The 7498-nt window shown below is 33.6% G+C and overlaps 1 long non-coding RNA gene across 1 annotated transcript; it reads right to left on the reverse strand.

Moving 5' to 3' along the window:
- Positions 1–633: 633 nt before the first annotated feature.
- LOC148781405 (uncharacterized) lies at positions 634–4955 on the reverse strand. Its single transcript, XR_016059586.1, has 2 exons — positions 4663–4955; positions 634–990 (listed from the first exon to the last, which is right to left on the reverse strand). It is a non-coding gene; the product is annotated as an uncharacterized LOC148781405 (long non-coding RNA).
- Positions 4956–7498: the final 2543 nt, after the last annotated feature.

A 7498-nucleotide genomic window follows, 5' to 3' on the forward strand; every position in this document is an offset into this window, starting at 1 on the left:
CAATACTTTGTAAATCACATTCATGACTCGAAAGAATTTTATATTTGCAATCACCCCTAAAGTTAAAATTAATTATTTTTTGGACCAAAATACTATCTTTCTCAACCACATCACAGTGGTCTAATGATTATGGTTAGGATTTGCCAAACATTTAGTCATAATTCCCATTCTATATCAAGTCTGGTGCTAACCATAGCAAACATAAAACTCCCTACTACCGACGAATACGGTACTTGATAACACAAGAAATGGAGTACTTACTAGTTTAGTATTCTGCATATTGAAGTGACAGAGAGCTCTTTCAACATAACTCTTCTAAGTTAACCAGATTTTTATGTTCTTCATGCCTCTAAGTACACTCATCCCAAGAATTCAATTAACAACTCCCAGTTCGACATACAATAATAAGATAATAAAGCTGCCATCACCATAACCACGAAAAATAGACAAAATGGTCACCTTCACATCCACAAAGATTCAACCTCAACATGAATAGTGGATCATTTGTACCAAAAGCTTGGCGCGTATTTCAACCCCTACAACGATTTTTTGAGCCTACAAACTGAAGTCTATTTACCTTCCCCAATAAAACCCTCTGGTGAGGTTATATAAGTTTTTTTCTTAAAGCCACCATGCAAAAATGTAATTTTCATATTTAATTGTTCCAATTCTAAATTAAGAACAACAGTCTAGCCAAAACAAGTGGATTTTACACAATATGAGAGAAAATCTCATCAAAATCAATACTTGATTTTTTAGTATAATTTTTCTCAATTAAACGAGCTCCGTACCTTTCAACAACATCATCAGGACATTTTTTCTACTTGAAGGCCTATTTTCAACTAATTGCCTTTTGTCCCTCTACTAATTCGATGAGGTCACATGTTTTATTTTATCGCAAGGCCTCCATCTCTTCTTCTATGGATGCTCTCCGATGACTGGCTTCATCAGCCTCACATGCCGCACGATACAAAACTGCCTTATCCTCATCTGTTAAGTAAGTATATGACACGACATAGTCGTTAAGCCTCACAAGATCTTTTTTAGGTATAACAGATCTTCTTAATCCAACAATTCCTAAATATTTTTAAAAATTTTGGACAATTTCAGGTTCTTAGTCTTGATCATGATCTTGCGGCTTCTCATGGATGCATTCCACCTCAACAATTTTTGCATATGACTCATCTTTCTTTTTTTGCATGGAATTTTTATTGAAAATAACATCTCAGCTAATAACAATCTTACGATCAATAAGATCCCACAATCTATACCCCTTTGTACCATTAGTACAGTAAAAAAGAACATATTATAAACCCCTTCTGGCATCTTGTATGCATAACATAATTGAGAGACCTATTAAGAAAAAAATTGTATGTACTGCTTCTACCAAAAAATACTGCTTCAATCCTGCACCACTAAACATCACCTAGCATGCTCCATAATTGTACGATTCATCCTCCCAGTAACACTACTTTGCTGAAGTGTTCCAGGAATTGTTAAATGCCTAGCATTATCATGCTTATTACAAAAGTTATAAAATTCACCAAAGTTAAATTCTCCCCATTATCAATTCTTAGATACTTGATGCTCTAACCTTTCTATTTTTCTACCAAGGCTTTAAACTTTTTGAAACAACTGAAGGCATCTGATTTTTTTTTTTAGTATATAAACTCATACTTTTCTTGAATAATCATAAATAAAAGTGACAAAATATAAAATACACCCCATAGAAATAACAAGAGATTCTCATTTGTTTGAATAAATCAATTCCAACAAATCCTTACTTTTAGTGGTGGATAAAACAAAATGTAATTTTTCTAAATAAGCATAATTCATATAAATCTAAATTAAAATATTTTAAATCTAGGAGGAAGTTGCTATCGAGAAGTACCTTGAGTCCATAGTCACTCATGTGACTCAAATGAGCATGCCACATCATGACGGAGTCCACCTCTACAATATCGGCCTCTCTCAAAATTGTTTCTCTAACAAGTTATACAAATTGCCTATTAACTCTACGTTTGCAATTATTAATACTTCCTTTGAAATTCTCATACATCTATTTTTACCTCATCCAATTTCTCAAAGAGAAGAGACTCTTTTTGAGACTTATAACATGTATGACGCTCCAAATTGTATATGTGACTCTATTGTACATCTTGATTCTCACATCTCTAACTCTCATTAATTTATATGAGTCAGTATTTTTCATGTAAACATTACCTCCGTTCTATGATATGTAGCCAATACTGCAAAATTTCTTCCCTATCTATAGACAATACTTCTCTATATTTAGAAATTTCTTGTACTAGATTTCCTTAAAACTGACTTGAACTGGGTTTCTCATTAGAACCAGATTTATGAGCTTTCTGGTTCCCTTTTTGTACCTTACAATATTTTTGCACATGACCAAATTTTCTACTGCTCCAACACTTCACTTTCTTATTACCTCTTGATTTGGATCTTCGCTTATCTCTTCTTGTAGTTCTTTCCATGGATCTTCTTTGTGCTACAAACACATTCTTAAAAGAATCCTACCAGACTTTTGCTTAGACTTCTCTTTCAGAAGTGCTGAAACAACGGAATCAAATTCAAGAGATTTCACACTATTGAGATTCATAATCAATCAATCTCATAATTCTGGCATAGAACAAAGTAGTATAGGTGTTTTATCTTGTTCATCAATTTTGACATCTAGTGACATCAACTTGCTAATCAAGGCATTAAACTCATGTAAGTGCCCTTGCAAAGATGTACCATCGATTATCTTGAGATTGTAAAGTTGCAAATGAAGAATTTTTTTATTAGGAAGATTCACAAATATTTTTCAACTGGTCCTACAAATCTTTCGCGGTAATTTTTTAGGAGACATTGAATAAAACAAACTCATCAAGTGCCAAAAAATATCTACCCTGACCAATTTATCATTCTCACCAAATTCCTCATCATCCATCTTTGTAGATTTATTTTTTTTATCTTTTAAAGCTACTACACAATCATCTTTTGCCAACGTCACATGCATCTTTCATTTTTAGGTTGAGAAATCCAAACCGTCAAATTTTGAAATTTCATATTTGGTTAAACTTCCACCAGTCATCTTCAAATATTCGCGATTGCCACAATCCTCATGCCCATAAGGATCTTAAATCCTAAAGCGCTGATACGAATTGTAGAGGATGAAACCAAAGTTCGAGAAAAAATACGGAGAAAAAAAAATAGTACAAAAAATTAAAAAATTGAAAGAAGCAAAATACAAAATTAATGTGATTCGATAAATTCGCTACGTCCATAAAGCAGCAAAGTTCTATTTCACTAATTAAAAAAACACCATGCAAACATGCAAGGGTTTACAAGTTCTCTTACAAACCTTAAAACAGAGGCTCTCTCTCTCTCAAACACCCACCCAAGGACTTAAGAAAAATTACCCTCTCTCTTGCATCTAATTTGATGTATGCTTTGTCTCTCTACAAAACAGTTTATCGACAGAAGAAGGCCGAAAAGAATACTTAAGTGATAGCCTCTCTCTCCATTCCTATTTTTTATTGGTTTCCAAAGATGATGGAATTTTGTTTTCTATAAAATAGGACACCTATTTATCATAATATATATGCATTGAATTTCCTTAAAAAAAAAAAAAAGGAACCACAACCCACAAAAATAAGTAAGGCTTTAGGCGACAAGCTCTCTCTCTTAAAACATGGCTTCACACTCAACAACAGTCAACCCAAATTACATAAACAAAATCATTTCATATAACACAACATAAGCTCCGCAATTGGTCCACTTCTTGTTCCACTCGTCAAACATGTACAATGCATGGCCCAAAATATATGAAATCAACCATATATTTTATGAAATTATTTTATAAAATGGCGTTCTCATCCACCCAAGTTTATTTTTTTTGTTTTACTTCATGATTTGTCATAGATACCCTGTTCCAGAGTTATAAAGAAATGAGCTGTAACTTTTTTATTTTAAAAAATTAATAAAATACGGGTAGGGAGCCTTCTCCCCAATTGACCTACCCAAAAAAATAAAGAAATTAGCCATACACATAAGTACTTCAAATACATCAATTAACATACATGTAATCTTATTGAAATGTCAATCCCCAAATATAATATCAATAATCAAGTTGTGCACAAAGCCTCAAAACTATGGGAAGCCAACTGTAGATCATAAATTTGCCGCTTGGTATCTTAGTTACAATTCATATGATCACCCTAATTTAGTATGGCGAGAACTATGATCCAACTAATCTAGAGATTTATGGGAAGTGATAGACTAGGATTGCAAGCTCTATGACAAGAAAGAATACACAAAAATATGATCAAACAAGTTTCCATGAAACAAAATTGAGAGAGATGGTGATTGAGCATAATGAAGGCCTACAAAGTGGGAAAATGCTCACTAGTATGAGTGAATCAATTGTGCTATAGCATCTCTTTAGGATTTGAACTTATGGGAATCAAAGAGAACTCAAAAACAGTCTAGCTTCCAAGTGGAGAATATAGAAAATTCAACCAACATCAGATGGGAAAAATCGGAAACTAGATCAAAATGGTACCAAAATGACATAGAATATGCAGACAAGTAGGTTGTTCAATCTAGTAAGCAACGGCCGCGAAACATTCAATCAATAGATCAAAGGAATAAAATTACCTTGCTGTAAATTGCAATGGATGGTAAGAGATGAGTGACTCAAGAGGTTTCCCTTTTCATTAGTATACACCAAGGTGATCCCATACCATAGCACCAAGATTAGATTTCGTGATCTCCATAAGAGAAGGGAGTCAGGCTCCTCTTCTTGCTCTCCATGTAGTATCTCTTAGGGTTTCCTCAAAAATGAAGCTCACGTTGAGCTTCCATAGGCTTCATATGCATCATGTTGGGGTTCTATAGGCATACCATACATCATAATGGGAGTTCCATGGGCATACCAAATATCATGATGGTTGCCTCACGTTGGGGTTTCTTAAGCCCTCAAAATAGTCTCATTCTTGGGTCTCTGATGGCCTGTTTGATAACTGGAAGTTAAATTATGAATTGAAAATTGGAAGTTCTTTTTTGTTAAGAAGAAAGAAGTTATCGTAAGAAGTTATGAGTTTTTGTATTTGATAATTTATTTGAATGTTAAAAAAGTTCTAAGTATTTGTGTTTGATAAAAAAATTCTAAAAAAAAAATTACACATTATTCATTACTCAAGTGTATATATATATATATATATATATAGAGAGAGAAAGAGAGAGAGAGAGGAAGAAACTACAAAATTCCTATAGGCAAAATGAATATTGATTTCGCCTACCCTCATCACCGTCCAAAGTTTATCGTACGGTCACGATTGTTCTATAGTGTTTCATTTTTCATTATTTTTCTACAAATCGGAATGACCTGAAATTTGGAGCATGTGTTCATAAAAAATAGGAAAATCTATGAAAAATATCAAAAAAAATATTTTACGTAAAAGAAATTGACCAAATACCTCGGAAAAGTTTTGAGGGTATTTGGCCAATTTTATTTTCTCGAATTATTTTTTTTATATTTTTATTAGGTGTGTCTCACTAAGATGTACACACGCTCCAAATTTCAGATCATTTTGATTTGTAGAAAGAAAATGAAAAATGAAACACTATCGGACAATCGTCACCTTATATATATATATATATATATATATATATATATATATATATATATATATATATATATATATGTATGTATATGGGAAAAGATGGGATTAGCCCACTAGCTCATATGAATAAATGAGCCCAACGGCCCAGATTGAATTTGGGCAAATTTGATGATCACTGATGTCCAGTAGTACTTAAATTTTTTTTTTTTTTTTTACAAATCTAAATTACTTGAAATTTTAGGTATGTTTTCTTCTCATCAAGATGCACCTGATAAAAATATAAAAAATTTTATCCACAAAAAATAAAATAATCAAAATACCCCTCGAAAATTTTCAGGGATATTTTTGTTAATTTATTTCATGTAAACTATTTGTTTGATATTTTTCAAAGATTCACCTATTTTTTATGAACACAAGTCTAAAATTTCAAGTGATTTGGATTTGTATAAAAATAAATAAAATTTAAATACTACCAAACATCTGTGATCGTCAGATCGGCCCAGAATCAATCTGGGACGTTGAGCTTATATGTTCATATGAGCTAGTGGGCTAATCTCATCTTTTCCCATATATATATATATATATATATATATATATATATATATATGGAAAAGTCTTCCCAACGCCTATAAGTGAAAATAAACAGTAATTTCGCCAACCTTCATCACCGTCCAAAATAATTTCTAAGGGTTCTCTTTTTGCCTTTTGACGATCTTTAGCTGGTACAGTCGGTGATCCACGACAGAAGAGGCCTTGTCTTATTCGATTTCCCACATACTACAACTTGATGGAACACCTAAATCAACTCTCTAATTGATGTAGTTTAGGCTTGAATCAAGGCTGAGTGGTCTGGTCTCCATTCGTCCCGAAAACAAGTATAAACATTGGCACATTTGATTGTAAATAGACATTGGAGAAATTTGCACGCATATCCTCATGAACTCCTGTTATGTTTAGATTCCCTGCAAATTTATGTTATTACATTCATATATTTTACAATTTTTGTTAAAAGATCACCAAATTTCTCATAATTTAGGACCATCGAAGTCCTAAATTCTTCCCAAACCTCAAGGAGAGGAACATTGGGCTTTGAAGGTCCTTAGTTAAAGAAAATTTTAAGTTGCTCATAAACTACTAGGAGCCACCTTTTGGCAACTGAGGTGGCTCTAGGAGGTCCAAGGGGAACTCAGGACCTTGAGCCCCAAAAACCACCCTCTGGCAGTTGAGAATCTCCTAGGATCCTAATGAAAGAAACTATGTTTTCAAGGTCCTAAGTTTCAATTGGACCCTTAAGAGTGAACCCTCTAGCAACTGGAGGCTCCAAAGATCCAAAAGGAACTTAGGACCTTCAAAGTCCTAAGTTACACACTTGGAGATCCTAGAGGAACTTAGGACCTCAAAGATTCTAAGTTTGGGCCATTTTTGAACTTAGGGCCTTGAGGGTCCCAAGTCCATCTTGAGACCTCAAGAGCTACCCTCACACAACTGAGGTGGCTCTTTGGGTCCTAAGTTAAAGAACTTAGAATCTTTAAGGTTCTAAATTCTTATTGGAACCCTTAGGTGCCAACCTCTAGTAGAGGAGGTGGCTTTTGGGGTCCAAGAAATTTAAGACTTTAAAGGTCCTAAGTTGCACAATTGGAGCTTCAAGAGGAAGTTAGGACCTTGAAGGTCTTAAGTTAAGAACACTTCGATTATTTTTTAAAAATATCCATAAAAAAGGTACGAATTCCATCACAAAAATAGGAATTCACAAGGATATATTTGTAAATTTCTCTAGACAACCGCTGCCCTGGGCACACTATACACCTTTCCCAATCTGTGATTTGAACCTGTACATGTTCATGACGTGATGGCGCATACCTCTGGCC

This window comes from Amborella trichopoda, chromosome 7, assembly GCF_054954075.1.
Source record: "Amborella trichopoda isolate Santa Cruz 75 chromosome 7, AtrichopodaSantaCruz75HAP2 v2.0, whole genome shotgun sequence".
Lineage (NCBI taxonomy): Eukaryota > Viridiplantae > Streptophyta > Magnoliopsida > Amborellales > Amborellaceae > Amborella > Amborella trichopoda.